Source organism: Lepus europaeus, chromosome 20 (genome assembly GCF_033115175.1).
Source record: "Lepus europaeus isolate LE1 chromosome 20, mLepTim1.pri, whole genome shotgun sequence".
Lineage (NCBI taxonomy): Eukaryota > Metazoa > Chordata > Mammalia > Lagomorpha > Leporidae > Lepus > Lepus europaeus.
This window is the reverse complement of record NC_084846.1, coordinates 10,962,967-10,986,381: the sequence shown is the minus strand read 5'-3', so window position 1 is coordinate 10,986,381 and position 23,415 is coordinate 10,962,967. Positions and strand designations below refer to the sequence as shown.

General features: G+C 42.4%; 2 pseudogenes; both read right to left on the bottom strand.

Moving 5' to 3' along the window:
- Window positions 1-439: 439 nt before the first annotated feature.
- On the bottom strand, window positions 440-16,717 carry LOC133749295 (olfactory receptor 7A10-like; annotated as a pseudogene).
- A 3,923-nt stretch (window positions 16,718-20,640) lies between these two features.
- Window positions 20,641-21,601, bottom strand: LOC133749294 (olfactory receptor 7A17-like; annotated as a pseudogene).
- Window positions 21,602-23,415: the final 1,814 nt, after the last annotated feature.

Sequence of the window (23,415 nt, the reverse complement as noted above, 5' to 3'; positions counted from 1 at the left end):
ACTTCAAAGGTAAATTTACTATGGTGCAGGGTTTTTGGAAATTTGTGCATAGTTTTAACTTTTTTTCCAAATACATATTTTCCATACAAATTTTGAAGATCTCTCATCTGCAGGAGCAAAAACATTGGTCTCATAGAAGCAGAGAATGGAACTGTGGTGACCAGAGGCAGGAAGGGTGTGGGGAGAAGAATGGAGAGGGGATAGGATGCAGGGCTGCAGTTGGGTTGAAGAGAATTACATGACAATATTTTCTGGTGTTATTTGCCCAATTTTGGTTTTTTCAAATTATAGTAATATTATTGAAGTATAACAAATCAACAGAGACAAATACAAAATGCATGAGGACAGTTTATTGGCTTCCTATACAATAAGTGCACTCAGTATTAACTTAGGTCACGAAAACAACACTAGCATCTCAACCCTTGTCCCACATTCCCTTCTAGTTATAAGGAAGAGCCCCTTCTGGCACAGTATGGTGATTCTGGTTGACAACCGTGAACTGTAGCAAGACAGCTGAACTGTTTTCCTTCCAAGTTCTTCTGAGGGCCCTCTTTATGTGTTTGTTTCTCAGACTGTAGATGAAGGGGTTCAACATGACGGTGACCATGGTGTACATCACTGTGGTTATTGCAGTTGAGTGTGGGTTTCAGGTAACAGAAGAACCAAGGTTCACACCTAGTGTCATGTGATAAAAAAGATGATGGAGAGGTGAGAGGCACAGGTGGAAAATGCTTTGTACTTCCCCTGAGCTGAGGAGATTGCACGGATGGAGGACACTCTCTCAGAGCAGGAGTCAAGGATCCCATTCAGGCATCTAAAAGACAGTAGCAGAGCTGCAGCATAGATCACCACATCACTCAGAAATCTGTCAGGACAGGCACTGTGGACCTCCTGATGCATTTCACAGAAGTGGGAGATTTCCAGGTCTGTGCAGGACAGCCTCAGCACCGTTGAGCTGTGTGACAAGGCATGCAGGACACTGATGACCCAGGACACCAGAAGCAGCAGGACACAGAGCCAGGGGTTCATGATGACAGTGTAGTGCAGGAGTTGACAGATGGCCACAAACCAGTCACAGGCCATCACAGCCAGGAGAAAATTGTCCAACTCTGCAAGAAGCAGAAATAAGAACATCTGGGTGATGCAGCCTGCATGGGTGATTCCGGTGGAATGAGAAGGCCATGCCAAGATGGCTGCTGGCAAGTGAGTGTCAGTTACTCAGGAATGGCTTTGACACCCACCTGGCAATGGAGCCTGCCTGGAAACATGCTGTGATTAGATGGCTTTGGAAACCACATGGCAATGGAGCCTGCCTGGCAAAAGGCTGTGATTGGTTAGGGCATAAACGGCCCCTTGACCGGGTTGGCTGCCTTGGCTATTTAAACTGCTGTACCAACTGAAATAAACAAGTCTGTGGGCTGCTCACCTCTGGCCCACTTTCACCTGACTCCTGGGGTCTGTGTGGTGACTCTGTGCCTTTTGCCCCCACCACGCTCCTCGTCTCAGAACGAATCAACCTCAACATCTGGCGCCAATGTGACTGAGAAAGAGACAGCGTGTCAGACTCAGCAAGGTCCCCCCTTGATTTCAGCAAGAAGGCCCCTCGGCATTTTGTGTGATGTTCAGTTCTGTGAGGGTGAGCACAGGACCCCTTCCTATGCTCCTTTCCTTGTCCTTGTCCTTGGTCTAAGTGACCCCAGGTTAGGTACACACTGCCTAGAAGCATAACGCTGCTTCTCAGCTCCTCGTTTTACTTTCAGTTTGCCCGGTGAATTCACATAAGGGACTGGTCATTCCAGAATTTGGAACCAAGTCATCTTCCCTCACTCGAGAGAGGTGACACTCCAGAGACATGGAGTGTCCGTATGTGGGCATATGGCCTTGACCTAATGAATCAAGGAAGTCCTCCAATAAGCACAGGACATACTTACGATCTGATACACCACTGTCTGTTCGTCTAACATAGGGAACCTCCTGCATAATGCCATCAGCCGCTGAGGTGCTAGGAATTTGTTTTGTTATGGCAGCAGTGCTGCTCTTAAACACTCAAACATGGGAAAGATACCCCCCTCACAGAAGCACACACATATTACCAAACACAATGAATCTGTGATTGATAAGAGCCTGTCACTCCAGGCCTCTGCCTCACAAGTAACGGTTGATGACTTAGGGAGAGAGAGCTCTGACAGTGAAAATGACATGACAGCAGACAATGTAGCAATGCCTACTCAGCCACCCCCCCAAATACCCGTGGGATGAACTTAGATGACCTCAATGCAATAACCCATGTGAGATCATCCCATCAGCATGCAGTGAGAATCCCCACATTTGTGGCAGTCCCTAGACACCCCAGGTTCTCAGGGCAGCCGCTAGACCCCATCTCACCCGCATGTTTGCCGTTAATGTATGAGCGGACACAGAATTCAGGCTCTGGATTCCAACGCCCATAAATGAACTTACTAAGCTAAAAAAGGCTTCTCAAGAGTCAGGCCCCGACTCTCCCTGCTTTGAACAGGTGCTCATACAATGGGCAGCGAACCTTCAAACTCATTTTGACCGAGTTACACTGCTTGAAGCATGTTTGTCGAGACCACAGTTTTTACAGTGGAAAGCCTATGAGGAAGAGGCTGAAATTGTGGCAAGGAATAATGCTGCCTATGGAACAGCAGTAAACTTTGATATGCTTACAAGCCATGGCACCTACATATGTCCTCATGAACAGGCCCACATTGGAGTAGTTGGCTATTTTGATCAGGTCAGAGATTTGGCACTTAGAGCCTTAAAAAATATAAATCCTCCTAATTGTAGTCAGCTCTTTAGAAACCTAGTTCAAGGCCCAGGTGAATGGTTTCCCGATTTCCTTGCCAGAGTCTTGGAGGCAGTAGAGAAAAGATTACCACTTGGCTCTGATCGAGACAATTTGGTCACACAATTAGCTTGGGAAGGTGCTACCAAAGAGGCAAAAGCTGCAATCACCCCAGTCCATAATGAAGACATTTCTAAATGGATAGTAGCCACAAAGGAGGTAAACCTTGCTGATACACCCATATAAGCCCTAACTGCAGCCATTAACAAACTGAACACAAGAAAGTCCAATGACCTTCCCAGTTTGTTGGGGATGTCAGGAAACAGGACACCTATGGTGAAACTGCCCAAACGTTGACAGATGGGGCAAGCCTAAAACGCTGTGTCCCAGATGTAAGAAAAGCTTTCATTGGGCAAAAGATTGCAAGACCAAGCCTTTAAACTCCCAGCGGGGTGACCCTCAGCCCAGCAAGTAAGAGGGAGTCCCACCACCATTAACTGGTGATGCCTATCTTCAATCTGAGGCCAAAATTGGCCCTATATTTAGATGACATTGCCTTTGTGGGCTTACTTTATACGGGGTCATATGCCACTGTCTTAAAAGCTAGGGATGCAAGAAAAATGCAACATTGGAAGACAGTGCCCGGGCCTGACCTCCAAGGCACTGGAGGATTAAAATTGTGTTGATCAGGTTATCATGCCTGTTACGTGGTGAGATGATAATGGAGATATGGGAACCATCTTTCTACTAATTGCTGAGGTTCCCATGACCTTATCAGGGAGAGATATGCTCTCACAAATGCAAGCAGTCCTTACTATGGATCACAAATCTCCACAAGCCAATAGCTTTAATGAAGAGCCTACAAGTAAGATTCACCCCAAATTCTAGGGGCCACTGCTCACCTCATACAAAAGCCAGGCCCAGTCCCCATTGAATGGGAAAAACAGGAAACATCTGGGTAGAGCAGTGGCCAATATTACAACCCAAACTTTGCATGCTTAGAGAATTGATACTGAAACAATTGGAAAAGGGACATATAGAGCTCTCCACTAGCCCTCACAACACACCCATTTTTGTGATACCAAAGAAACAGGGAAAATATAGGCTACTACAGGATTTGAGAGCCATCAACAAAATTATAAAAAAGATGGGAACATTCCAGGCTGGCATTCCTCATCCAGGGGCCATTCCTAATGGATACCACATGGTTACCATTGATATCAAAGACTGCTTCTTTTCCATTCCTGTCACGGAGGAGGATAAGGCCTACTTCACCTTTACAGTATAGGAGCCAAATTTTCAGCTCCCCACAAAAAGATTTCAGTGGACGGTATATCCACAAGGCATTGGAAAAGCCCTGCCATTTGCCAAAGATACGTTTCTTATGTGACCAGCACACTTAAAGATCAGTGCTTGGTCATACATTATGTGGATGATATCTTACTTGCTCACAAGAATGCAGCAACTATGAAGGCCTAAGTGAGAAAGTAAGAAATTTACAATTCTTGGGTTTGTCTATTGCCACAGAAAAGGTACATTTTCCTCCCTTTCAATTCTTGGGTTATCGAATCTCCCATATATCTCCAATGGGCCCAAATCTAAAAGTCAAGCATAAATACCCACTTAATGAACTTTAGCAACTATGTAGCCAAATCAATTGGCCGAAGCCCTTCCTTCCCCTAACACCTGCAGAACTTAAACCGCTATTCAATTTACTAAGGGGAACAGCCCTTCTACAAAAATCAAATTGACACCAGAAGCCAAATCCGCTATAGAAAAAATCAACACCCAGTTGTCAAATTTAAAATCCTTTAGATATGATCCTCAGGTGCCTCTATTTGCCATAACCATATCTACCCTCAAGACCCCTTTAGGAGTTAATTGGCAACAACGTGGACCACTTTTTTGGGTGCACATAGTCTGGAGCTAGTGTTGTAAAATAGTTAACAATATAGATGCCATCCTTATGATGGGACTTAAATTAAGATATTATGCCAATAAGATATTTAACACAGAGCCAGACCTATCACAATTAGAACTGTCCCCATTAATGCAGAGTAGCACGCTCTTTCATACTTTAATGATAAATTTCCCAGGGGACAGGCTACTCCAGAAGTTACAAACCGTAGAAATAGACTATCCAAAACATGCTTTCCCTGCTAATCAACCTATATCCATGGCACCATGTGCATTTACAGACACCAACAAGCCACTGGAATAGTGATCAAATCCTCCACAGAAAAAGATAAGATACATGTAGAACCCCATGGGGGATCAGTACAATTGGGAGAAATAAGGGCAATAGTCAAGGTTCTACTCCTTAGCCAGGATGGGCTGGTAAATATATTTTCGGACAGCAAACATTCAGTACAAGTAGCGAAGACAATCCCTTTTGCAGTCTTTAACCCAACCAATAAGCCAATTGACCAGATGTTCACAACACTTTAAGAGCTAACTGAGAACAGAGAACACCCATGGTGTATCTCACATGTAAGATCACATACTGGGTTACCTGGCTTTATTTTCCAAGGCAACAAAAAAGGTTGATCATCTTATCACCTGCAACATGGCTTCCATTGGACACCTAGAACAAGCCCGTATTCTACACCAAAAATTTCATATGTAAGCAAGCAACATAAAATTGCTTTTCCCAGAGCTAACAATGAGCCAATGCAAACACCTAGTGTGCTCTTGCAAGAAGTGTGCACCCCTCTCCCTGTTAGACCCCCTGCAGCAAGCAGGAGTGAACCCGTGAGGCCTTGCTCCTAATAAGCTATGGCAAGTGGATGTCACCCACAATAACACCTTTGGTAAACTTAAGTTTGTCCACATGGTGGTAGATACTTATTCAAAGGCTGTGTTTGCAATAGCCCAATCCGGAGAAAAGACTAGCCTGTGTGTGGTCATGCCATTCCTGATTACCATTGTTCCTCATTCCTACCCCCACCTGAGCAAGTGCTCCTGTGGTCTCCTGTTTTGAGTGCTCATTAGTCAACAACGGGTAAGATCCCCTGGGGGACAACCTAAGACAGGCACAGTTGTGTACGGAGACTACATAGAAATGGGGTCAACAATGGTATGGCCAAGAATCATGCCTCCTGTTGCTCAAAAATAAACGAAAAGGGGGAAATGTGGTGGAATGAAAAGGACATGCCAAGATGGCTGCTGGCAAGTGAGCATCAGTTACTCAGGAATGGCTTTGAAACCCACCTGGCAATGGAGCCTGCCTGGCAACAGGCTGTGATTGGATGGCTTTGGAAACCACATGGCAATGGAGCCTGCCTGGCAACAGGTTGTGATTGGATGGCTTTGGATACTGCCTGGAAACAGGCTGTGATTGGTTAGGGCATAAACGGCCCCTTGACTGGGTTGGCTGCCTTGGCTATTTAAGCTGCTGTACCAACTGAAATAAACGAGTCTGTGGGCTTCTCACCTCTGGCCCGCTTTCACCTGACTCCTGGGGTCTGTGTGGTGACTCTGTGCCTCTTGCCCCCACCACGCTCCTCCTCTCAGAATGAATCCATAGCAACAGGTGATAGCTTTGCTCTGCATCTGGATGTTCACCAGCATCTTGGGGATGGTGGTGGAGGTGAAGCAGACATCCACCAAGGACAGGTTGGAAAAGCAGAAGTACATGATGATGTGGAGGTGGGGGTCTGAGAGGATGGCCAGGATGATGAGCAGGTTCCCAGCCTTAGTGACCAGGTAGGTGGAGAGAAGAGCCCACATAGGAGGGGCTGCAGCACTGGGTCATCTGAGAATCCCAGGAGAAGGAATTCTGGAAGTCATGTGTCATTCCATATTACTATGGTTTGGAGATGACTACCACAAATGAATAGCATTCACGTAAGGCAGTATTACCCATGTAGTTGATATGACACAATTTATATTTTACTCTCAAGAAATTAATTTTTGGGACAGGCACTTGGTCTTGTGGTTAAGATGTCTGTTAGCTCAACTACACCCCTTATGGGGGAGTTCCTGGGTTGAGATCCCAGAAGTCTTATTTCCTGTTCCTGCTAATGCACACCATGGGGAGCAGAAGATAATGACCCAAGTACCTGCATCCCTGTCACTAACATGGGAGACCTGGGTGGAGTTCCCAGCTTCTGTCTACATCCTAGTGTAGCCATGATTCTTGCAGGCATTTGAATCAGTGTGTGGGAATGGAACTTCTTTCCCTGTGTCTCTCAAATAAATTTCTATAAATAATTAACTTTAAAAAAGAAATTTCCAGGGGCCAGCACTGTGGTATAGTGGGTTAAAGCCCTGGCCTGAAGCACCGACATCACATACGGGCACCGGTTTGAGTCTTGGCTGCTCCTCTTCCAATCCAGCTCTCTGCTGTGGTCTGGGAAAGCAGTAAGAAGATGGGCCAAGTCATTGGGCCCCTGTACCCATGTGGGAGACCCAGAAGAAGATCCTGGCTCCTGGCTTCGGATTGCTGCAGCTCCAGCCACTGTGGCCAACTGGGGAGTGAACTATCGGATGGAAGAACTCTCTCTCTCTCTCTCTTCCTCTCCTCTTTCTGTGTAACTCTGACTTTCAAATAAATAATTATTTTAAAATAAGAAGTTGTGATCTATATTATGTGTGTGGGTCTGTTCTAGAAGATCATTATGGCATCTTGGACTCTATGTTCCTGGTCCTCTCCCAGCATTTTTCCTCAGAGGTTGCTCACTTCAAAGTGTTAATGAGAAATTATTTCATGCACTTGAGGAGTGTAAGTTAAGAACCAACCACATACCAGGAATTTTCTTTTTCTTATTTTATTTCTTTTGGAAGGCAGAGTGCAGGGAGAAAGAAAAGGAGAAGGAGAGAGAAAGAGGAGAGGAGAAGAGGCGAGAAGAGAGATAGAAATATTCCATCTGATGATTCACTCCCAAGATGGCTGCAAGGGCCAGGGCTGTGCCAGTCTGAAACCTAGAGCCAGGAGCTTCATCTGGGTCTTCAACATAGATGCAGGAACCCAAGGACTTGGGCCATCCTCTGCTGCTTTCCCAGGTGCATCAGCGTGGGGCTTAATTGAAAGTAGAGCAGCCAGGAATTGAACGGGAGCCCATATGAAATGCTTGCCCTGCAGGTGGTGACTTAAACCATTACACCACAACGTGGACCCTGAAGGTACTTTCAATATAATGTGTACAACATGCTGATAAAAAAAAAAACTCCCTGTGATCCAGTGATGGAGAAATAATATTAACAAATTAAGAAAAATTACACTTGTCAGATGGTGACAGTACAATGAAGAAAACACAGGTGATGAAAAGCAGAGAGGATGGTGGGTGCTGTCCAGAGAAGACCAGCTGTCATGGTGATGTTTGAACAGAGACCTTAGGGGTGGCAGAGCATGAGCTACAAAATTTATTCTGGAAATGTGGATCTGGGAGGGACTAGTCATTGCAAAGGCCCTGGGGTGATGCTTGCTTCCTGAAAATCTGGGCTTTGGGGGAGGCAGCTGGAGAGGACAGTGTCCTGTTGAAAAGAATCCCTTTCTTGCACCCTCTGTGGATTCAGCACTGGTCTCTATTGGCTCAGAACCACTTCAGAATTTTTGAGCCTGGGGCACCCCACTCTAAGGCTTGATCTCATTCCATGAGGTGGTCACACCATGTATTTGTGTGCACAGAGTTACCACATATATGCACATAAATGTAGAGGCACAAAAGCACACACAGAGCATGTCCACACACATACAGAGGTACACGCACACACAGGCATAGACACACATGCACAAACACACAGAAAGGCATAATACACTATGGACTCCCAGGCCACGTCACTCCTCACCCCCAGCCACATTGACACAACAGAGATTTTCTAGAAGCTAATGAAAGTGCATGTTAGGAAAATACTGTGCATGTGTTTCCATATTGTTTTGCACCAAAATAAAATCATCTTATAATTCCATTTTCCATGAGTTTTTGAAGTCCCCTGATAAATGCATTTATGCAGAAAGAGATACAAGTAAATGAGAACTCATGGAATTAAAAGAATGCAGGGATGGAGCCAGCACTATGGCATAGTGGGTAAACTGCCACCTGCAGTGCTGGCATCAATATGCATGCCAGTTTGAGTCCCCGCTGCTCCACTTTAGATCCAGCTCTCTGGTATGGCCTGGGAAAGCAGTAGAAGATGGCCCAAGTCCTTGGGCCCTGGCACCTACATGGGAGACCCAGAGGAAGCTCTTGGCTTTGGATCAGCTCAGCTCTGGCCGCTGCAACTAATTGGGTAGTGAACCCACAGATGGAAGACCTCTCTCTCTCTCTCTGTCTCTCTCTGCCCCTCCTTTTCTCTGGGTAACTCTGACTTTGAAATACATAAATAAATGTTAAAAAAAGAATGCAAAAAAAAAGAATGCAGGGAGAATACAACAGGGTTAAATTCAGTAGTTTCAAAACAAGTATCAAATAAAACTGAATGAAGCCTCAAACTTAATGAAACAAAATAAAAAGTGCAGAAATATTAAAATATCAATGTGTATTAACAATTCAGTTGACGAAGACCTCAGCATATCAGAATGTGATGTGTAATGTTCCTAGAATGCTCTAGATGGAGCAAATGCTCAAGTATCATTGGTTGAATGAATTGGGAATTAAGTCTCAGTATATGTGGACACTTAATGTATGGTGAGATTGCATTTTGATTTAGTAGGAAAAGAGGTTGATTATGGAAGAACAGGTAATGTAATTGGTTGTCTATCTGGAAGAAAATGGAGTTGGTCCCTACTTCAGCTGTCCAACAAATAGAGAGATTAAAGAAATCAGTATAAAATCACAAACTTAATTTTAGATGAACTTTCAGAATTTATGTTGAAAAAAATGTAAAAAAATAAAGGAAGAAGAAAGGAAGGCAGGAGGGAGAAGAGGAGGAGGGAGGCAGGAAATAATTATTCCGCTTTTAGAACTGTATTTACAAACCATAATGAATCTGTTAAACCTACTTAAAATTAAAAAAAAAAAGATTTGTGGTGGGCAAAATCATGCTAACTCATTAAATTCCAAGTTTTTAATTCTGCAACTATTTCAACAGCATCATATTTCTTTTTTAAGAAAGGTAGATTTATTTATTTATTTATTTATTTATTTTTATTTATTTGAAAGGCAGAGTTACAGAGAGGCAGAGGCAGAGAGACAGAGAGACAGAGAGAGAGAGGTCTTCCATCCTCTGGTTCACTCCCCACATGGCTGCAATGGCTGGATCTGTGCTGATCCAAAGTCGAGATCCAGGAGATTATTCCAGGTCTCCCACATGGATGCAGGGGCCCAAGGACTTGGGCCATCTTCTACTGCTTTCCCAGGCCATAGCAGAGAACTGGAACTGAAGTGGAGTGGCTGGGACTTGAAACGGCACCCATATGGGTTGCCGGCACTGAAGCCAGTGGCTTTACCACAGAGCCAGCCCCGTATAAGAATACTTTTTTTGAATTATTTTATTTATTTGAGAGAGGGAGTCTTCCAGCCGCTAGTTCACTCCCCACATGGCCACAAAAGCAGGAGCTTCACTGATCTGAAGCTAGGAGCCAGGAGCTTCTTCTGGGTCTTCCACACAGGCGCAGGGACCAAGCACCTGCCTCTCCTCTCTCTGTGTAACTCTGACTTTCAAATAAACTAAATCTTAAAAAAAATCATCATCCTGGAAGAAAAAAATTTTTTTTTCATTTTTCAACTTTTTTTTAACTTTTATTTAATGAATATAAATTTCCAGTGTACAGCTTATGGATTACAATGGCTTCCCCCTCCCATAACTTCCCTCCCACCCGCAACCCTCCCCTCTCCCACTCCCTCTCCCCTTCCATTTGCATCAAGATTCATTTTCAATTCTCTTTATATACAGAAGATCAATTTAGTATAAAGATTTCAACAGTTTGCACCCACATAGAAACACAAAGTGAAACATACTGTTTGAGTACTAGTTATAGCATTAAATCACAATGTACAGCACATTAAGGACAGAGATCCCACATGAGGAGCAAGTGCACAGTGGCTCCTGTTGTAGACCCAACAAATTGACACTCTAGTTTATGGCGCCAGTAACCATCCTAGGCTGTCGTCATGAGTTGCCAAGGCTATGGAAGCCTTCCAAGTTTGCCGACTCTGATCATATTTAGACAAGGTCATAAAAGACAGAGTGAGGATAGTAACCAATGATCCTAAGAGTGGCATTTACCAGGTTTGAACAATTATACAGCATTAAGTGGGGAAGAGGACCATCAGTCCACACAGGTTGGGAGTAGAGCCATTGGTGGTAGAGTAGAGGTTATGATTACAAAGGAATGAGGCCCAAGTGCACTAGACAGGGCCTAGGACAAAGGGCAGAGTCATTATTAGAGGAGCTAAGAAAGGTGCTGTCTAAGCTACAAGTAATTTTTCTGATTGAGAGGCAAATAGAACCTGATAGAAGGGGCTTTAGGCCTTGTAAGTTAAGAGGCCCAGACCCATCTGTCTCTTCACATGGGGTATATCCTAAGGGAGGTGTGAACCACCTAGGGGAAGGCACTCTGTTGACTTTCATTACTTGGCTGGCCTGGGAGGAGAGCTGGCCAGGTAAAGGCAGGGGGCATCTCTAACAAGAAATTTACAGTTCTGCCTGCAATGTTGCTGACCCTACTTGACCATCCCCTCAGCTGCAGTGGTCACTTTGGAAGTTGGGCTGAGTGAAGGGCTTTTCAGCTTAGAGCCAATAAGATCTGTGGCTCTGACCTGGGCATCCTTCGACTCCAGGGCAGGTCCATTTCCAGTGATCCAACTCTTGGCAGAGCTGCCAGGGCTCTGCACAAGCTGACTTCTGCTGAAGCCCAGGCTTACCGCATTGAAACCCACTGCAGTGGACTGGCCTGTTGGGTCTCCTTGAGGGCAGATCACTGTACAGATCAGCCATTAATAGGCCAGCCACCCATTGCTTCTGATGCCTAGCTTTCTTTTCCTCCTGGTTTTTGTTAAAGCAGACCAGAGGATGCAAGTCAAGGGAGTGCCCAAGTCCCATCTCTAATCTTCGGTGGCCTGAACTACAAGTCTATAATCACAGGAATGTTCTGTAGTAGTTTTTCTAAGGTTGACAATGCCCATGAGGAAAATTATATTCTCACTTTAAAACTTTCTTTCCCTTTGGTCTGAAAGGGAGGTTTTTTTCTACTTACTGTATACTTCGCTGATGGCGAAGTGAATCTAGCTATGGGATTATTATTTAAGTTCTTATTTTGGCTATGCTATTACAGAAAAATGTTAGCCATCTCTTTTATAAGGTCTAAAGATTAAATTGTGCATCCTACAGATTCCTTTATAATAGAATTAGTTTCCTACCTCGAGGAGAATAGAGAAATGAAAGAACAAGTTGGGCTTAGAATAGAGAAATGAGGGAGCAAGTCCTAGATCGCTTGCTGACAATAGCAATATTACATGAATACTTAGCAAACCGTTTCAACCATTAGATAACAACTTAAGAAAACATTTACCAGAAGGTCCAATGCCTTCTATAAATTTTAAGAATCATGTATTTGAAAACACCTCTTAAATATCTAATATGGTGTAGTTTGTTTAGCCAGTAAACTTAAGCACAACCATCTAAAATGTTTTTAGTTTCTTTCTACCAACAAGTTTAAAACATATGATACACAGATTCAGGTCACACAAATTAAAATGTATCTTTGATTAATTTTAGCAGCTTAAATTTATGGACAATCTTATCTATAAGCCAATTAAAATAAAACTCTTAATAAAATTTTCCAATGTGGACATATGATATGTACACACATATAACATAGCATAATAGACCAATAAAGCAATTTTAATAATAGCTTTTAAAATCTTTAACTCTTTTTGTAGATTGCCAATTGATTTGAATTGCTTTTTGTTTTTAGTAACCTCAGTTAACCATACTTTCTCTCAGTTGGTACTGTTAATACATTATTGGCTTCATCTGTTTAAAGAGCCATCCCAAAGTACTGAATACAATAAAAGTGGCTGGAAAGAGTCCATAGGAACCTATAGGAGGACAGCTAAACACAGAACCAACAACGCTTTAGTTTTATGAGCAGCAAATCATATATAACTGTGGATGAGAAAAGACTTTAAGTCGCCATGTTTAAAATTATAAACTCATCAACCAACAAGAGGCACTTGCTTACTTCACAGTATTTTTGAAAGCACCTGTAGGATTTTACAAGTGTTGAACCCTTTAGGCCTCTGGGGCTTTCTCATTAAGATAACTATCATGTCTAGTAACACAAGATCATTAGGCTTTTTAATTCTCAACCATTTGTATTAATAGCATTTTCCATTATAGAAACTTAAAGTCTGGTACCACATCACATCTTGACAGTCCTTCTAATATAATCCAAATAGACTGATTAGTTGGTGTCTCTATAAGATGAGAGACATAGGTCCTTCGATTTTTTCAGTTGGGCCCAAACTGGAAAAACCGAAGTCCAGGATTTACTGGAAATTTTAGAGACGAGATTGTTTGAAACTTTGATGTTTTGAATGCCTGTCAAGAATGCCAAGAAGGCTCAAAATCCAAAATATCTGGTTGAAATAAGATTCCTTAAAATCATGACATAACATAGACCAAATTTGATCATTGTTACAAGGTGATTATTCAAATCTTTGAAAATAAGCACATATTTAAATAACCCATAGCTCTTAATAAAAATTCAGCTGTTTTTGAACAATTAGAATTTAGCAGACATCAAGAGAACATAATAGATTACTTTAACACATTGCTTTAACAGAGCATCAGAGTTTAATTCTATGTCAAAGAGAAATTGAGCTTCCTGTGATCTTTTGCTGTGAGGTTTCCTTCCTTTACCTTCTTTCATATTGGTGACCATGTTTCTGTGTTTCTGTGTGTAACACATCTTTAAACATCTTTTGCAGGGCAGGATGAGTGGCAACAAATTCTTTCAGTTTCTGTTTGCTATGAAAAGTCTTAATTTCACCTTCATTCACAAATGAGAGCTTTGCAGGATATAGTATTCTGGGCTGGCAGTTTTTCTCTCTTAGTACCTGGGCTATGTCTCGCCATTCCCTTCTAGCTTGTAGGGTTTCTTATGAGAAGTCTGCTGTGAGTCTAATTGGAGATCCTCTAAGAGTAATCTGACGTTTCTCTCTTGCACATTTTAGGATCTTTTCTTTATGTTTCACTGTGGTGAGTTTGATTACAACATGTTGTGGTGAGGATCTCTTTTGGTCATGTTTGTTAGGGGTTCTATAAGCTTCCTGTACTAAGATGTCTCTGTCCTTCTCTAAACCTGGGAAATTTTCTGCTAGTATGTCACTGAAAATGCCTTCTAATCCTTTCTCCCTCTCCATGCCTTCAGGAACTCCTAGAACCCGAATGTTGGGTTTTTTAATAGTATCCTGTAGATTCCTGACAATATTTTTTAGATTTCTAATTTCTTCTTCTTTTCTTTGGTTTGCCTGTTTCCTTTCCTGTTCTCTGTCTTCTAAGTCTGATATTCTCTCTTCTGCTTCGCCCATTCTATTTTTAAGGCTCTCTAATGTGTTTGTCATTTGATCTATTGAATTCTTAATTTCATTATGATTTCTCGTCACTATCACAGTTTCTTGTTCCACTAGTTGTTTCATTTGATTTTGATTCCTCCTTAATATTTCATTTTCACGAGAGAGATTTTCTATCTTGTCCATTAAGGATTTCTGTAGTTCAAGAATTTGTTTTTGAGAACTTCTTAATGTTCTTATCAATTTTTTGAGATCTGCTTCTTGCATTTTTTCAATCTCATCATCTTCATAATCTTGAATTGGGGTGTCTTTTTCATTTGGGGGCGTCATAGTGTCTTCCTTGTTCTTGTTACCTCGGTTTTTGCGTTTGTTGTTTGGCATGTTGGAGATATTTGGTTTCTTCACTGTGGTGTTTTTTCTTGTTACACCATGGCTCTAGATTAAGTGGACTGTCTGCTTTAGATGGAGCCTTAGAGGCTTGAGATGAGTGTGGACTGAGAGCTGTGTTTGGTTCCTCAGTGTTGAGGGTGTGTCAAAGATGACACTCCCAGGTTAGGTGTGGTAAATCTCTTTTTCTTTTTTTGATTCAAAAGGGAAGTAATTCCACACAACTGAACGTAACTGGAGGTAGTTAGCAGGCAAATGATATACCCACAGGAGCCAGAGATCGGAAGCTCTTTCCCAAGGACCACACAGGGAATCTCTGCTGCCCTCAGTGTGGGCTCCAATTCTCCTGCAGTCTCCCACTGGGTTGCCAAGTTAGATGCTAATCTCCTGTTATTTCACCCCTCCCCCCAGAGTCAGGTTTTTCTGCTAGGCTCAGGGCCGGTGCTGACCTGAGGTCGCCCTGCTTATGACGTATGTCAAAATGGCACCTGCTCTTTGTCTTGCTCACCTTTGAGAGGTGAGCGGAGAGAGAGAAACTTGTGTCCGTATCGGTCACTTTTTAAATTTTTTTCCTCTCTCTCTTCTAGTTAGCCTGGTGAATTTTTCCCCACGGAGTTTCAAGCCTCGTTCCCTCTAGCCTCCTCTTTCCACTTGCCCGCTGGTGTCTCGGGCTATTGATGTTCGGCTCACCTCGCGTTCCAGCGCTGGTGTGTTGAGTCTGCCGCTGGTGTCCCGAACTTGGGCTCCTACGCTCTCCACGCAGGTACACTGTGAATCACTAGTTCCGGAAGAGTTTCCTCTGCTGTTTCATCCCCTACTCTTCCTTGACCCTGCAGTATCTCCACTTATATTAAACCGTCTCTCCCCTGGACTAATAGTGTGCTCCCTGCCTATTCCGCCATCTTGCCGCTCTCCTGGAAGGAAAAATTAAGGAGCTTTTGCTTGGACTGGGTTAGGGACTTTTGTATGTTCCCTGGTTCTGATGTGTTACATGGATTTATGACAATGATGGCTGATGATTTGTTTGAGATGTGTTACAGAGAAGTACCTGACCCTCTGAAGAAAGCTGCACTGCTCCATCCATTTCACCTCTGATGCTAACACAGCTGGTTTGGGGAGTGTCCAAAAGTAGCTGGATCAAGGGATATTCCAGGAGCCCTGTGGCCATCCCTGTATTCCAGTGCTAAGTCCCATGGAGGCAGCCATTGGGAATGCTGCCAACCACCTGGTAGACCACTCAGCTCTGTGTTCTCTCTTCTCTTTCCTCTTCAGATCTCACAGTTTCCTCTTGGGGAGAAGGAGTGCCCACTTCAGGCACTACATCCCAGCTAGAGACATAGCTGCTGGGATACCTCCAGGAAAACCTGGAAACCAATGTTTTTTTCTAATTACAGGGACAGTGGCATGAACTTTTTTCCATGAGTCCTATTGGAACCATGTATCTCAAGTCCGCTGCCAAGTGAAGAGACCAGAGCGGGACATCCTGCTGCTGCCACATCCCGATTCCTGCCCATCGGGGTCAGTCTGTCACTGCAATGAGACAGGATGAGCACTGGATGAAGTTACCTGGAGCAGGTGAGTGGCAGGCCCAGACCTGCTGCCGCTGTGTCCTGAGAGACTGTCAAAATGGTGACAGAGGAGAGAGCAGAGGATGCAGGATGGTTGAGGAAGAGAGAAAGCGTTCCCTCCTCAGTGGTTTCCAGGAGATGCAGCCCAGCATCAGCATGAAGTTGGTTTGCTTCCACTGTGCTATGCACTCTCTTGAAATTTTAAAGTCAGCCTGCAGCTTCTCAAAGACTTTTCTTCTTGAACTTGAGCTCATCATCTGTCTGCTTCTTCTCCTAGCCCTTCACAAACACCTGCTCACCAGGAGCAGAGCCTTCTGGAAAGTTCCAGCAGTTCAGCATGGTGGGTTACCCCCATGGAAGTGCACAGAGGCTTTTGCATTTGATCTTAGCCAAAAGGCCAATAAGTGGTAGGGGTTAGCTTTTGACAAATCAATGCCTTTGACAAACTGGAGCTTCTCCAAGGGCACAGAAGCGCCCTCCAGCGTTGCCTTGATCATAGTAACTTGTTCGGAGTTCTAGAAGCTCCACCTGAGGCTTTCCGGTTATCCATGTATGTGTGAAGTCTGCAGCCTTTGATGTGGGCATGAGTAAGTTACATGTGGGTTCCCTGTGGTTGCTGTGTCCCAGGAAACTTTTAAGTTCTTACTTCTGCACTGTCTGCTTCAATTTCTCTTCCCCAAGAACCTCTTGCAGGGTCCAGGATAAAGATGCATCTTCCCTTCAGGGCTGAGACAAATCAGGCAAAACATAGGATATTTGTCTTTTGGGGACTGGCTTATTTCACTAGCATAATGGTCTCTAGTTGCATCCATTTTACTGTGAAAGACAGGGTTTCATTTTTATTTTTACGGTTGTGTGGCATTTCAGGGTGTATATATAAATAGTTTCCTTATTCAGTCTTGAGTTGATGGACATCTGGGTTGATTTCATATCATAGTTATTGTGAGTTGATCTTGTATAAATATAGGGGTACAGATAATACTTTCATATGATAATTTCATTTCCTTTCAATTTCTGGAAGTGGAATGACTGGATCACAGGTACATTTATTTTCAGATTTCTGAGGAATCTCCAGAATGTCTTCCATAATGTTTGTACTTGTTTACATTCCTAACAACAGTGGATTAGGGTACCTTTTTCTTGACATCCTCACTGGCATTTGTTGTTTTTTGACTTTTTAAAAATTTTATTTAATATATACAGATTTCATGTATATAGATTATATATATATATATATATATATATATATAGGAACATAACATTACTCCCCACACTCCTACCCTTCTTTCTCTTCCCTTTCCTATTCTCACTCTTAATTTTTACAAAGATCTATTTTCAGTTTGTTTATACTCATAACATTAACCCTATACTTAGTGAAGAGTTAAAAAATAGCATGAAGAAATAAAACACTGTTTCTCAACAGTCGAGACAAGATCTGTAAACAGTCGTTGAGTCTCAGAATGTCAATTTCACTCCTATAGATTACCTACGTGATTGTGATTTTAATTTGCATTTCCCTGATGACTTATGATCCTGAGCATTTTCTCAAGTGTCTGTTGGCCATTTGAATTTCCTCTCTTGAAAAATGCCTGTTTAAGTCCTTTGCCCATTTCTTTTTTTTAATTTTATAAATTTTATTTAAGTTATAGAAGTTTTCTGTATTTCATATATACAGACTTAGGGACACAGTAATACTTCCCCTGAGTTTTCATTTGTTTATATATATTTTTGGATTTTCTTTTTACCTTTTTCAGTGATCCATTGGTCATTCAGGAGCATGTTGTTCAATTTCCATGTATTTGTAAGTGTTTGATTTTTCTTCTTGTTGATCTCTAGTTTTATTCCTTTGTGATCTGCAAAGATGCATGGTATGATTTCAGTTTTTAAAAAATTACTGAGACTTGGTTTGTAGCCTAAAAAGTGATCTCCCCTGAAAAATGTTTCATGTTCTGATGAGGAGAATATGTACTTTGTAGCTGCTGGGTGACATGTTTTGTAAATATCTGTTAGATCCATTTGCTCTATAGTGTGGTTCAATTCTGATGTGTCTTTTGATTTCCTGTCTGTATGATCTATCCATTCATGATGGTGGGGTGTTGAAGTCATCCACTGCTACTGTGTTCAAGTCTCCCAGGAAGCTTAATTTTTTAAAGCTTTTATTTAATGAATGCAAATTTCATGTGTCCAACTTTAGAAATATAATGGTTCTTCCCCCCACCCCAACTGCTGTCCTATCTCCTACTCCCTCTCCCATCCCAATCTACATTAAGATATATTTTTTCTGACAGGCAGAGTGGATAGTGAGAGAGAGAGACAGAGAGAAAGGTCTTCCTTTTTGCCGTTGGCTCACCCTCCAATGGCCGCTGCGGCTGGTGCATCGTGCTGATCCGAAGCCAGGAGCCAGGTGCTTCTCCTGGTCTCCCATGAGGGTGGCAGGGCCCAAGGACTTGGGCCATCCTCCACTGCCTTCCCAGGCCATAGCAGAGAGCTGGCCTGGAAGAGGGGCAACCAGGATAGAATCCAGTGCCCCAACCGGGACTAGAACCCGGTGTGCTGGCACCACAAGGTGGAGGTTAAGCCACGGCGCCGGCCAAGATATATTTTTAATCAACTGTTTATACAGAAGACCAACTCTATACTAACTAAAGATTTCAACAGTTTGCACCCACACACACACACAGTGTAAAAAGTACTGTTTAAGAACAAGTTTCGCAGTTAATTCTCATAGTACAACTTATTAAGGAAAGAGATCCTACATGGGGAGTAAGTGCGCAGTGACTTCTCTTGTTAATTTAACAATTAACACTCTTATTTATGACATTGTTGATCACCTGAGGCTCTTGCTATGAGCTGCCAAGGCTATGGAAGCCTTTTGTAACCACAAACTCTGTCAACATTTAGATGAGGCCATAAGCAATGTGGAAGTTCTCTCTTCCCTTCAGAGAAAAGTACATCCTACTATGATGGCCCCTTCTTCCCACTGGGATCTTACTCACAGATTCTTTATATAGGATTTTTTTTGCAACAGTGTCTTGGCTTTCAGGGAGATTAATTTTTAAGAACTACATAATGAAGAACTTAAATCTTGTTGAGGCACAGGTCTGGAAATGTATAATAGAATTGTGCAGTGTGTACTATGAACTTTTGTAGGGCTCTTTTAATACAGAAAATTGAACATTTTAAAATGTGCCATTTATTGTATGTAATTCTTTTATAATAAATTAAAAGTAAAAATATGAAGTATGATGCAAGGTAGGGTGTAATGCAGAGAGAGCTAACCACACTTAGCAAGGGTGAACTTACTTCTTCAAACTGAGGAGAAAGTAAAGTGTCACATGTGTGGATACAGCAGCAATGAACTTAATGTAGTGCATATTAATAAATTTATTATTTCTGTAAACTGGGAGGTTGAACAGGATGGAGAAACAGATTAAACTGACCATGAATCAGGTACAGACAGAAGAACATTGGATTTGCCCACAATGTCAAAAATGAGACTTAGAAAGGCCAGGTAGACATCGCAGCTGAATGTAGACTCTTGAGGAAATCATTAGAGCCCTGAGCAGCTCCCATCCTGTGCTTCAGTTTGATGATGGTAGCATTGTATCAAACAATTGCACTTTAGGATGGCTTCATATGCAACAAAAGCTGGAGGATACAACAGAAGAGAAAAGATTGGTAACAGATGATGCTAATTTGCTACTTCTAATTTTGGTCATTGGTTTTGATATTTGAAGACATCATTCTTAATTTCTCTACTACTCATGTTTCTTTCAAATAACTGTATTAAAAAGGAACTGCAATGAATTTGCTGTCCAGCTAATTAGGAGACATTGGTTAATTGGAAAATTAATTTTTGCCAGTGACTGGGAAGCACTGTGAATTCCAATTTGAATACAAGAACAGTATTCTAATGAGAACAAACCAAGTGACCAGCTATGACATTCACATCGTGTTAAAGACTACATCATTAGGAAGGGAAGTTTAAGGTTGTAATATAGAATATTATGATGGATTCACACATTAAAACTATGTATTCAGATGTTCATAGCCTAAAATATTATGTAGTCTTAATTGTCCAGTGTAGTTTTGTACATAGAGTAATCAAACTCATGACTGTTCCTTTAGTTAAATGACAGAAAAATAACTCAGTGTGACACAGCTTATCTGAGAAGAAATTAGTCCCATGAAATTCATGTGTTCTATCTTGAGTGGAAATTTTGAAGCACACAGATCTAAGGATGGAATAAACTTGGAATGCAGAGAAGAATGACAAAGAAAAAGAAATAGATATCAGAAAGAACAGACAACCTAATAAGTTAGTTAAATGTTGCAGAGACATTGATCTCAACAGAATGGAAATTATAGGATATAAACAGAAGAAACAAGTTACACTTGTATCTTATATGATCTGTAAGTCTCAATTTCTGGATCCCAAGATTCTATCTCCACAATCAACTGACCAATTTCTGGTTTCTCTGATAAAGAATGTCTTCAAGGCTCTCCTAATATCATTATTCTTCAGACTATAGATGAAGGGGTTCAGCATGGGGGTGTTCACGGTGTACATCAGTGAGGCTGTTGCAGTTGAGTGTAGGTTTTGAGTAACAGCAGAACTAAGGTACACACCCAGGAGTGTGCAATAAAATAAGGAGACAATGAAGAGGTGAGAGGCACAGGTGGAGAATGCTTTATACTTCCCTTGAGCTGAGGAGATGGCACGGATGGAGGAGACAATCTTAGAGTAGGAGTAAAGGATCCCAGCCAGAGGACCAGCAGCCAGCAGCATAGTGGTTAAATAGATGACCATGTTATTCAGAAAGGTGTCAGAGCAGGCACTGTGGACCACCTGGTTCAGTTTACAGAAAAAGTGGGGAACGTCCGGAGGCTGCATGCCAGGAAGCAGTGTGACAAGGAATTCAGGACACTGATGATCCAGCACACCAGAAGCAGCAGGGCACAGAGCTGGGGGCTCATGATGACCGTGTAGGCAGAGGATGACAGATGGCCACAAACTGGTCATAGGCCATCACCATCAGCAAAAATATGTCCAACCCTGAAAACAGCAGTAAAAAGTACACCTGGGTGATGCAACCTGCATAGCTGATGGCTTTGCTCTGCATCTGGATGTTCACCAGCATCTTGGGGATGGTGGTGGAGGTGAAGCAGACTTCCACCAAGGACAGGTTGGAGAGGAAGAAGTACGTAGGCATGTGGAGGTGGGGGTCTGAGAGGATGGCCAGGACAATGAGCAGGTTCCCAGCCACAGTGACCAGGTACATGGAGAGGAAGAGCCCAAATATGAGGGGCTGCAGTGCTGGGTCCTCTGAGAATTCCAGAAGAAGAAACTTTGAAAGTTGTGTTTCATTGCCAGGTTCCATGAGTTGGTTATGACTACAAAACAGAGAAGAATATGACATAAGCATGTGTTATTCACCCATAAGTGGTATCATTTATGTCCTTTAGTCAAGAAGTTATTATATATTTTGTGCAGGGATCCAGTGCCGTTAAGTGAATCCCAGTACCTTATCTGATCAGGAATTCCTGTCCATTTCAACTTCTGCTCAAAAGGTCATCTTTTCATATGGAATATAAGGGAATTTTTAAGTACACCTGACTCAAAGATGATAATAAGTTTTTGAACTTAGAAAAGTGACAAAGGGAAAATAATATTAAATGCAGTAAGAGCTACAAGCAATTTATACTGACATTTTGATGAGAAATGACTTCATGCTTTGAGGCATATAAATTGAATATGGACATTGTTCCATTGCTGCCTGGAAAATGAGTGAACAGTGCAGGAAACAAATGTCCTTACAGTAAAAAAAAAACAGAGAAAGAACAGAAACACACACAAAAAATCATGTGCTATGGAAGATGAGAAGTGGCATAATGAAGACAGCATAAAAAGAGAGAATGCACGAAGGGTGCAGTTTTTACAAGGAGGAGATGTGACAGAAGACTGGGTCGGAGCCAGGAGGCTCCCTGAAAAAGTTCACATGGCAGGAGGAATGGCCCATGAGAAGGCCCTCCAGCAGCTGCTTGTTTCTGTGTGGTGAGGGGATTGAGAAAAAAGGAGAAGGATGAGAGATGAAGTCAGAGAATGGTGAAAAATGAGGTGGCCCTGCTGATGCCCAAGCCTGACAATACGGGAGCCCCTCAGCCCAGCTGTTGTGTCTGTAGCTTGTGATGACTTGATTGGCTCCAGTAACTTCTCATATGGAGACGGGATTCCCTCCTCATGTCTGCATATTGCCTTGAGTTCTGGCCTCTATTACGAGTCACACGTGGAATGTATTGAGTCCAGGTGCCTTCCTCTTCTCCCTGCTCTCACCTCTAAAGACACACACACACACACATGCGTGCACACACACACACACACACTGAAGCACAGTCAGGACTCAGGGCTTAGTTAACACCATGCACTTCTCACACCATATACAATGTTAGGAATGGGTCCTACGGAAATTCTCAGCTTCGGCTTCCCTTTCCTTTGTGTTTATGTGTGTGTGTGTGTGTGTGTTTGTAGCATGTTTCTTCCTCTGTCTAAAGGAATATTTTAAAAATAAACAAAAATAGAAACACCTCTTTGTAAACACAGAGAAAGGGATCCACTAGTCTCAAAGGTCAAAGGAGAAGAACAGATCTAATGAGCTCAGGGAACTCCTGAGGGACCAGGAGCTGCAAAAGCTTCCTTGGCCACAGGAAGGTTTAGACTGGAAGAGCCGGAACTCGAAATGATGCCCACAGGGATGCCGGTGGGGCAAGCAGTGGCTTTATCTGCTGTGTCACAGCACTGGCCCCAACATCAGGCTTAAGATGTTTATGCTATTAGATTCTTTGTTTCATATGTGTCCATCTGGGTGAGATATATAGTTTAAGGAATCTTTTTTATCTAATGTACTAGATATTTCTTATTAGATTTATTAATGAAGTTGCATTAATAATTTGGTGTCTCCAGGAACTGTAGTGATGTCTGCTCCCTTGATTCAGTTGTGTCTCAGATTTCCCCCATTCTTACAACTGTGCTTTGATTATTTATTTAATATATATACTCAATACATATATTAAATAAATAATATATTATATATCTACACACAGAGATTTAGGAATATAGTGACACTTCCCCCACCCCGCCATGCTCCAACCCTTCCTCCCCCTCTCTCTTGCATTCCTACTCTTAATTTTTACAAAG